At 43.4% G+C, this 10,804-nt stretch overlaps 1 non-coding gene across 1 annotated transcript; it reads left to right on the top strand.

Annotated features, from left to right (window-relative positions):
* Positions 1 to 8,449: 8,449 nt before the first annotated feature.
* LOC117313112 (U6 spliceosomal RNA) lies at positions 8,450 to 8,553 on the top strand. Its single transcript, XR_004527574.1, has one exon. It is a non-coding gene; the product is annotated as a U6 spliceosomal RNA (small nuclear RNA).
* The last annotated feature ends 2,251 nt before the right edge of the window (positions 8,554 to 10,804 follow it).

Genomic DNA, 10,804 nt, shown 5'->3' with positions numbered 1-10,804 from the left:
CTGCTGGGTCTCTACAGAGAGAGTTGTGGCCCTGTCAGAATGCCATGGCTTAGGAACCCTGGGGAGGGGAAGAGGAGGGCAAACACTGTCCCTCCACTCAGCATGCTTGCGGAAGGGCAGTGAAAGAGCTTCTGACTGCAGCCAGAACAGCCCAGGTGGCCTTGACAGCAGGATGGGAAGGTTCCTCCAGGAAGTCAGCATCCCTAGATGAAAAATGGGGAGGGAGGGAGAGAGTGCAAGAGGGAAAGAGAGAGAGAGAGAGGGAGAGAGAGAGACAGCAGAGCTTCTCTCTATGGTGATTATAAGTCAACATAATCACAAAAGAAACACTTGAGTGCCTAGTTTGTTGCCATGTACACAGCAGGTGCTCAATAAAAACTTGCTGGTGATGGAGTTAAATGTGACTTCCTAGACAAAGCCTGCTTTACTGTAAGTGAAATAAGTATCTGTTGGATTGAATTGAATTGAAACAGGCAGCAGGTTAGTGTTGTAATTTGAGGAGCAATGGAAAAATGGTCCCCTGCCCCAAATCTCTCTCCAATTAGAGCTGTCAGAGTGTTGGAAATTTCCAGATTCCTCTTTTTGGTTAATGGAGTAATGAAAACTGTGTGTTGAAAGGCAAATATTGTCTGAGAGAGATAACCCATGAAGCTATTATGATCTATCATTCATCTAGGATGGCAAGTCCAATTCAATTCAAGAACCAGCACCAATAGATTCATGGGAGCTGCCCGGAGTTCTACCCTGAGAAGGCTCTGAGGCCCCACCTGGCTCAACAGAAAGCAGTGCTCTGGGAAATCACTGATATCTGTGTGGATATGGAAAGTGGTTTGGTATGAAGGGTGCCACATATATGGCATCTTGTCTCTTAGCCTGAATCCTTTGGTCATAGCAGCTCCATCAGTGAGCAGGCTCCTAAGGGAATGTAAGCTGAGATGGACATTCACAACTTAGAAAGGGTCCAGAGCATGAAGGTTTTGCCTGAAAAGCAGACCAGGGCACAGAATTCAGATGGACAGTATGAGCCATGCAAGTCTGGGGGTAAGGGACCAAAGAGAGGTCATCTAAAATCTAACCTTGCCTACTTCAGTCTTGCCTTGAGTGAGCACTTATACAGACTCTACAGTCTAGAGGATGACCACAGCTTTTCCTCTCCCATTACATGAATTTGCCTAGTCCTTGTCAAACTTTTCCATCAAGTTCCCCCAACAGCAGAGGAGAACGAATGGCTCACTCTCTCGGCACCCAGGGAAAGTGTCAGCAGCCTGCTGTGAGCAAAATATGTCTTTGAAATCTCAGTTTTAACCTAAGAATTTATGTAAATTTACATGATATCATATTACTGTTTGCTTCCATGTAGAAATATTTACTTACCAGTTCTATTAGAGTAATGCTCTCTGCTATATCAGATCAAGCCCAAACGCTCAGTGATTTAACACTTCAGAAATGTATTTTTCACTCACCTGAAATCCATGTGGATGTGGCTTGCGGGTGGACAGTCTGCCCCTTGGTCTTGCGACTCTACCCTCTTTCAGGGCCTCTGAGTCATCTCCATTTTGATGGGGAAAGAGACCACTTCTTAATTACTTGAGTTCAGAATTGACACCCATTCTCCCTCATGTTCCAGGAGCAAGAATTCATCGTGTGGCCCCATTTAAATGAAAGAGGAGCTGGGAAATATAGTCCCTGATTACCCAGCAACAACTCTGGGTAGACTAGTAAGTCTTTACCTCAAAAACTAATGTCTTGGCCTTCCCTGGTGGCGCAGTGGTTAAGAAACCGCCTGCTAATGAAGGGGACACAGAGTCGATCCCTGTTCCAGGAAGATCCCACATGCCACAGAGCAACTAAGCCCGTGCGCCACAACTACTGAGCCTGTGCTCTAGAGCCCACGAGCCACAACTACTGAAGCCCGCGTGCTTAGAATGCGTGCTCCACAACAAGAGAAGCCACCACAATGAGAAGAAGCCTGCTTGCAGCCTAAATATATTTACTTATTTATTTTTAATTAATGCCTTAACTTCTCCATCTCTCCCAAAATTGGAGAGAAAAGTTAACCTTCCAGAAAGATGTGCTAAGTTTTATCCCATACTTTATTCAGTCCAAGCACATTGCCACATATTCCCAAAAGGGTATCTACCCCCATTTAAGAAACACATAAGTAATCCGTTTTCAATAAGATTCCATTTGCAGCTCCAATGAAAACCAAATTGAATGGACTACCCCATTTCACCTCCTCTTCTCTCTGCTCGGTCTTTCCCTTCCTCTCAATCCAGTTAGGTACCATCAGGATTTTGAAAGTGGGCCCAAAGCCATGTTGAATATTACCAGGAAATGGCTGGCTGGCTATCTACCAAGAGCCCTTCCAAAGTGGTATTATCTTAATGAATTTTTCACAATCCAAAGTCTGGCCAGAAGACTTACAGGTCCAAAAATTCAATCTTGTTAGTGTTCCAGGATTTGCCTGACTTGAGAGGGCTGGCTTATGTGAACTAAATTCACAAAACACCAAAACTTCACACCAAAATGTCAAGACCTCTGTTGACAAGGGGATGTGCAGCTGTCAGAAAGATCAAATGTTCACACTCTCCTCTCCAGCACTTTTTCTCCCTGGAGAAAATCTACCCAGGAAGTCAATGACAACCCGAAAGTTCCTTAGTGAGCAGGGAATCAGAGCAAGGGCAGTTTAGTTAGATGACTTGAAAGTTTAATAGTATCAGGCGACTGTGGCCTGATGAAGCCATCACCACTGGAATATTCATATCAGCTTCTCAGAGATCCCTCTGGTCTGTCCTCTAAGTCCTATGATCACCGACTCCCTTTCCGACGGACACTTCTTTCTCTGGACACACCCATACTATCTGTAGGGTAATGGCCACATTCATCTTCTGCCTTCTGATTTGGCAGATGTTTTGTCTCTAAGGTACACTTATGTATGGCTGGCCTCATCCATTGTGTTAATTGTATAATCTAGTGCTCAGAGCTTAGAAGAGGAGAAAATGGGAAAGGACAGGAATTCACTCAGCTCTGCCTACACCAGCCGATGTTTTTCTAAAATGGAATTTAAAAACTTATTTGAAACATGGAGAGACTGGATATTTGTAGATCTTTGACTGAAAAAAAAAAAAAGCTTCTCTCCTCTTTTGCAGCAGTCTTCCCAGTCAAGGTTGTAACCCAGAGCTGCTGGCAGCAAATACACGCTGAAAGATTAGTCCCAATCAAAGCCAAGAAAGGTGGCCAAGTTCAGTGCCAGGGAAGAGCATTGAGTTTCAGTTGCCCTGAGTGAGAACGAGAGAGTGGATAGGAGATCAGGTAAAGATCACTAGCCGTGGTGCAAGAAACAGGTCTGCAAACAAATGGCAGGGAGGGGTCAGGTGAAAGGGAGCAGGGTGGAAGCTTGAAAACAATAAGGCACCAGGAGGCTCCTCCTTATTGGGCATAGACCTGTTTAAGGCACCAGACTGAGCCAGACACCAGGCAATCTGGGAAAATAATCTTCTTTAACTGAGTCTGCAACATCAGCAGGCAATCACATAGGGTGGTAAAGAAAGGGACTCGAGCACAGAGAACCATGAAGGACAGTCCATAGCCAGATTGCCCTCACATCTAACCAGAATGTACACAAGAGACAAGACCTGCTTTGCCATTTCAGCTCTGACAATAATTGAACTTCTGCAACTCACTTTACTCTCTGAGCCTTTCTGCACCTCAGTTTACCTCCTCTGTTAAACTAGGCATTTGAAATCAGTGCTCTCCTTCCCCAAGGTACAATGATACTGTGCCTACAAAGGTAATGCACCCCTCTAACCACACACCTATTTATATCCTATGCTGAAAAGATTACCTGCTGTTTCTTTCTTTTAACTTTTGAAGTTATAACATACCTACAGAAAAGGCTGCAAAACAGCCCTGTAACCAGCTCCGGATTAAGAAACAGAACATTATCAACGTCTCAAAAGCTTCCCTATGTCCCTTCCTTGTCACCACCTACCACCCCCCACCCTCAAGCAACCACTATCCTAAGCTTCAAACAGAATGATAGGTTCGTTTTGCCTGTTTCACAGTTTTATGTAATTGAATCATGCAGTGTGTACTATTTTGTGTCTGGCTTTTTCACTCGACTATTTGTGAGAGTCACCCATGGGGTTGCATGTGGCTAGGTTTGGTTCTTTTTTTTGTCGCTTACAGTGGTCCACTCTCTGGATATACACAATGTACTTATCCATCTTATTGCCCATGGACTTTTTTTTTCCTTGTATTATTTATTTTTTTATAATTTATTATTATTATTATTACTTTGAGCAGAGAAAAGTTTATTGCAGGGACAAGAAAGGAGAACAGGTGGCTCATGCTCAAAAAACCCAAACTCCCCATGGTTTTTGGGGAGAAGTTGTTTTTTTTAAAATAAATTTATTTATATATTTTATTTTATTTATTTGGCTACATTGGGTCTTCATTGCTGCATGCAGGCTTTCTCTAGTTGTGGTGAGCGGGGGCCACGCTTCGTTGTATTGTGCAGGCTTGTCATTGCGGTGTCTTCTCTTGTTGCGGAGCACAGGCTCTAGGCGCACGGGCTTCAGTAGTTGTGGCACGTGGGTTCAGTAGTTGTGGCTCACGGGCTCTAGAGCACAGGCTCAGTAGTTGTGGCACACAGGCTTAGTTACTCTGCAGCATGTGGGATCTTCCCAGACCAGGGATCGAACCTATGTCTCCTGCATTGGCAGGTGGATTCTTAACCTCTGCGCCATCAGGGAAGTCCCTGGTGAGAAGATTTCAATAGGCAAAATTTGGGGTGAGGGATGCAGGGTGTGTTACTTTCTTCTGATTGGTTGGTGGTGAGGTAACAGGGCAGTGCTCCAGGGATCTTGTGCTCAGCCTGAAGTTCCTTGTATTATTTAAATCATAATGTGTAGAATTTTCTGTTATTTGCGATTGAAACATATAAGCATTATAGCCCCCTTCACTATTCTCCCTTTATAATTTATATCTCATTGTTCTCACCCATTCCAATAGCTTCCATGATCACATCTATGTGGATGATTCTTCTACACTCCTACCTAACACCCGTCTCCTCATCTCCAACTCCAGCACTACTAGCTTTTTGCTAGGTGGCTGTATGTGGTCTACGAAACTTTAATCTTGCCCGTGGAGCTTTGTGTTGTTTCCTACTTTGGTATTATGAAGAATGCTACTATGAAAACTCATATGCATGTCCTTGGGGGCACATTTTTAAGCATTTCTGTATTTGTTATCTATTAATGTATAACTAATTACCAAAACATTCAAACAACACACATTATCTTACAATTTCTGGGGTCAGGAGTCTGAAGAGCTTAGCTAGGTCCTCTGTTTCAGGGGTTTTCACAAGGCTGCAGTCAAGGTGTCAGCCAGGGCTGGGGTCTCATCTGAAGTCTCAACTGGGAAAGGATTTGCTTCCAAGCTCCCATTGTGGTTGGCAGAATTCAGTTTCTGGAAGAGTGCTGGACTCAGCTCCCAGCAGGCTATTGGCCAAAGGCTACATTTAGTTCCTTGCCATGGAGACCTCTCCAACATCAAAGTGTGCAAGCCAAGAAGGCAATAGAGTCTGCTAGCAAGACAGAAATGACAATTTTATGTATTATAATTATGGAAGTCATATCCCATCACAGTTGTGGGATTCTATTGGTTAGAAGAAGGTCACAGGTCCCATCCCCCCTCAGGAAGAGGGGATTATACAAAGCAATGAATCCCAGGAGGTGGATCACCAGGGGCCATACTGGTGTCTGCTTACCACAATTTCTGTTGGGATTATAACTGAGAATGGAATTGTCTGGTCATAGGTCCAGCTTCAGTTATGGAAATCCACTAGCTTTCCAATGTTATACCAACTGACACCCTCACCAACATTTGCTCCACATCTGGGATTGGTTTTTACCCAGGTTTCCTTCTGGTGTGAGTTATCAAATTGTTTCTGACAAAAGAAAAAAATAGCTTTCTGCACCATGGGCTGTGTTACATTTAGCAGTGTGCCTTACTCCCTACTTGAATTGAGAGACAGAATTCTGAAGTCCCTGCTTCAGACCTACTCACCCCTCTTCTCCGCTGTCCTCCCTGTAAATGCAAAGTCAAAGAAGATACCAACTCCAGCAGCATCATTAGTGCTATATGATCACGAAGATGTGGGATGAGGGATCTGGAGAAAGAGTGCCACCACCTCATTTACTGGAGTCCCCTGGTAATTAGTCATCCTGCATCAAGCCTGGGATGAGCCACTAGGAGTGACACTGATTGGGTCCTGAGCTGCCAACCAATCTTAAAAGGGCATTGATTCCCAGTAGCATGAAATTTTCCTATTGTCATTCCTCTTTTCCACGGCAATGCAGACTATGGACATTCAATAATTGATTGAAATACAGTAGGAGTAATTGTCATTCCTCTTTTCCACGGCAATGCAGACTGTGGACATTCAATAATTGATTGAAATACAGTAGGAGTAATAACATCCCACCCCAAGAAGTGCTCTCTAGATTTCTCTATTTCAAATGCAGCAAAGGCACCAGATATAAGAGACTTCTGGGGAAAATGCAATGGGCCAAACACATTTTTAGGGTGTACATGAATGTAATTAATATTTTTGCCCATGCATGTCTAGCAGGGTAGACTCCTGAAAGCCATGAAATAGTGGTGATATGGGCAGAAGACCTAAATAGACATTTCTCCATGAAGATATACAGATTGCCAACAAATTCATGAAAGGATGCTCAACATCACTAATCGTTAGAGAAATGCAAATCAAAACTACAGTGAGGTATCACCTCACACCACACAATGGCCATCATCAAAAAATCTACAAACAATCAATGCTGGAGAGGGTGTGGAGAAAAGGGAAGCCTCTTGCACTGTTGATGGGAATGTAAATTGATACAGCCACTATGGAGAACAGTAGGGAGGTTCCTTAGAAAACTAAAAATAGAACTACCCTATGACCCAGCAATCCCACTAACTGGGCATATACCCTGAGAAAAACCATAATTCAAAAAGACTCATGTACCACAATGTACATTGCAGCACTATTTACAATAGCCAGGACATGGAAGCACCTAAGTGTCCATAACAGATGAATGGATAAAGAAAATGTGGCACATATATACAATGGAATAGTACTCAGCCATAAAAAGAAACGAAATTGAGTTATTTGTAGTGAGGTAGATGGACCTAGAGACTGTAATACATACTGAAGTTAAGTCGGAAAGAAAAACAAATACCATATGCTGACACATACATATGGAATCTAAAAAAAAAATGGTTCTGAAGAACCTAGGGGCATGACAGGAATAAAGATGCAGGTGTAGAGAATGGATTTGAGGACACGGGGAGGGGGAAGGGTAAGCTGGGACGAAGTGAGAGAGTGGCATGGACACATATACACTACCAAATGTAAAATAGATATCTAGTGGAAGCAGCCATATAGCACAGGGAGATCAGCTCAGTGCTGCGTGTCCACCTAGAGCGCTGAGATAGGGAGGGTGGGAGGGAGACGCGAGAGGGAGGAGATATGGGGATATATGTATATGTATAGCTGATTCACTTTGTTGTACAGCAGAAAGTAACACAACATTGTAAAGCAATTATACTCCAATAAAGATGTTAAAAAAAAAAGAAACAGTGGTAATAACAGTAGTGGGGTAGTAATATGAGTGAGCTACCTGAATCTGAAAAACTTCAAAATGTTTTCAAAGAACTTCTTAAGAGACAATTGACTCGAGTAGGCTCTGCATAAAAATACCCTCCTGTGGACACCTGTGAAATGTTGAGGCTAATTGAGGCTTCTGGTGCTGATTATGGACAAGTTTGCGGGTTGCTGTTTTTCCTCCACTGAATTCCATCTGGTTTTCTACTACTGCCTTTCAGTGGGGCTGTGAGTGTATGGGATGTAAAGAGTACTAAGCGTGCTTTTGTGTGGAAGTCATTACAGTGAACACCTGTTCACTGTTGAGTTTAATTGGACCACAGCTGGTGCTGATTGTGTGCAAAAGGGGGCTGCTCCTCTCGCCCGCAGAGGAGCTTGCTGTCAGTCTAACAGTGGGGAAGTCGACGCTCTGAAGTTCAGCTTGCACATTGCAGTCAAGTACTCTCCGCCCTGTATGGCTAGTTGCCTCTGAGGTGCACTGTGGTCAATTTAGCCAGGCAAGAAGAGAATGGTACCTGCGTCTTTGGTCTATTTTATTAAATCAGCTCAGTTCCACATATGGAAATTCGGGGAAATATGGGGGAGATGGTTGGTACAAATTTAGCATAATTATTTACAAAGGAAACAAAGAAATGGAAGCTTCGCTCAGAGTGATAGTCTTAGTAATATTAGCTGTTCACCTGTGTCCAGAGATGATAGGCATTGAATACATGTATAAATAGGAAACCAATAATGTAGCTCAGTGATCATCAGATAGTGACAAATTAAGATTACTTTCTTGTGATCACTTCGGCAGCACATATACTAAAATTGGAACGATACAGAGTTTAACATGGCCCCTGCACAAGGATGACACACAAATTCATGAAGTGTTCCATATTTTTGCACATGAAAGGATGCTCAACATCACTAATCATTAGAGAAATGCAAATCAAAACTACAATGAGGTATCACTTCACACCAGTCAGAATGGCCATCATCAAAAAATCTACAAACGATCAATGCTGTAGAGGGTGTGGAGAAAAGGGAACCCTCTTGCACTGTTGGTGGGAATGTAAATTGATACAGCCACTATGGAGAACAGTACGGAGGTTCCTTAAAAAACTAAAAATAGATCTACCATATGACCCAGCAATCCCACTACTGGGCATATAAAAAGAAATGAAATTGAATTATTTGCAGTGAGGTGGATGGACCTAGAGACTGTCATACAGAGTGAAGTAAGTCAGAAAGAGAAAAACAAATACCATATGCTAACACATATATATGGAATCTAAGAAAAAAAATGGTTCTGAAGAACCTAGGGGCAGGACAGGAATAGAGATGCAGATGTAGAGAATGGACTTGAGGACATGGGAAGTGGGACGTGTAAGCTGCAACGAAGTGAGAGAGTGGCATGGACACATACACACTACCAAATGTAAGATAGATAGCTAGTGGGAAGCAGCCGCAGAGCACAGGGAGATCAGCTCGGTGCTTTGTGTCCACCTAGAGGGGTGGGATAGGGAGGGTGGGAGGGAGACGCAAGAGGGAGGGGATATGGGGATATATGTATATGTATAGCTGATTCACTTTGTTATATAGCAGAAACTAACACACCATTGTAAAGCAATTATACTCCAATAAAGATGTTAAAAAATATATTTAAAAAAAGATTACTTTCCTGATTGAAGAAATGATTATGGAAAAAGACTGTCTGTAGCCTTTAATAATAATAGTATTAATAATAAGCTCGAGTTGTTGACTTAAAAAGAACAGATGCCGACTTGCATATTTCAGTCGTTTAGATGTGATTCACATTACTTATTCATTTAATATCAAAATGCATTGAAACAATGAAACATGGAGCCTACAAAGGCCCTTGCTTCCTATTCATATTAATATTATTAACTTGCATGGTTCTGAGGATGACCCTTGCGTCCCAGGGATGGCAACAATCGCCCAGAAACCAGGAAACATCCTTGCCGAAGCAAATCTGCTGATACTCGATTTTGGCTGTTCAGTGGGGGTCATCCCTCCTTGTGGGGGGCTAACAGGTGTTGTGGGCATGACCCACCTTTGGGAGAGGTGAAACTGACTTGCTTCTGAGAGTAAACGGTCAGATGAGTTGTTGTATCTAAAAACGATTCCATCGCTCCATTTTTTGTTCTTTTGATATTTGCACAGTCCGTTTGTACATAGGGTAAGAAAGCTCACTTTACCATTTTTGTTTGCTGAGATAGGTCTGGCTCACCACCCTCAGCCCAGGAGGGGAAATGAGGCTGAGAGCTTCCCTAGAGTCAAAGTGCAGGACAAGATGTAAACTATGGGCCTCTCCTACGTCAAGTTCAACAGCCTCTCCGCTACCACGGCAGCCTTGGTCTTAGAGCTGCAGGTGCCACCCAAACTGAACAGGGACTCCTCTGAGGTGGAATCCAGCTCCCCTGTGCCACTTTCTAGCTGTGCAGTCTTGGGTTAGCCACTCCTCCCCTGGGGGTAGGATCAAATGAGAAAACTTTGCAAAAATGCTTTGTCAACTGTGAAGAGCCTTACAAATATAGAGACATTGATGACTCAAGGGGCAGCTTTTCAGTCCAACTGAAAACAGATTTTTCCGCATGAGAAACTGTTCCTGCGAAAGGCAACAGTGAGAGATTCAAGGGTGGAAAGTGTATGCTCTCTCCTCTGTTCTCTTTTTGGTGACTTACAATTAATGATTCCTTTCAAGCAGATACCAAATGCAGCATCACTATTGATCAATAGATGTTCTTCCCCAATTGTTTGTGTTAGCTCTCTACTTTTCAACCGAAGACTACGCTTGTGCTCTTTGAGGAAACATACACTTGCACACATACACACATGCTCTCTTTCCCAGCACAGATGGAAAGCAGTCTGAGTTCACATGAGTGAGGTCACAGGTACTTCCTGTGTGCTGGCGTGGTCTTTCTATAGCTAGGCTCACCCTCACCACCACCCCAAGTGGATGGAAAACGTGAGCTGTCCCTGATGAGATGATGTGAGCAGATCTCAGTGTTTGGTAGAAAGGCCCTGGGGAATTGTATGTCTGGAGACCTTCCCCTCTGTGCCCCCAGAAGTCACTTTGACATCCGAAGACCATCCATGGCCTGTGCTGGGTTGACTAATTTGCTCTTACGT

This window comes from Tursiops truncatus, chromosome 7 (genome assembly GCF_011762595.2).
Source record: "Tursiops truncatus isolate mTurTru1 chromosome 7, mTurTru1.mat.Y, whole genome shotgun sequence".
In the NCBI taxonomy this organism is placed as follows: Eukaryota; Metazoa; Chordata; class Mammalia; order Artiodactyla; family Delphinidae; genus Tursiops; species Tursiops truncatus.
The sequence above is the reverse complement of the archived record's forward strand: the minus strand, read 5'-3'. Positions and strand labels throughout refer to the sequence as shown.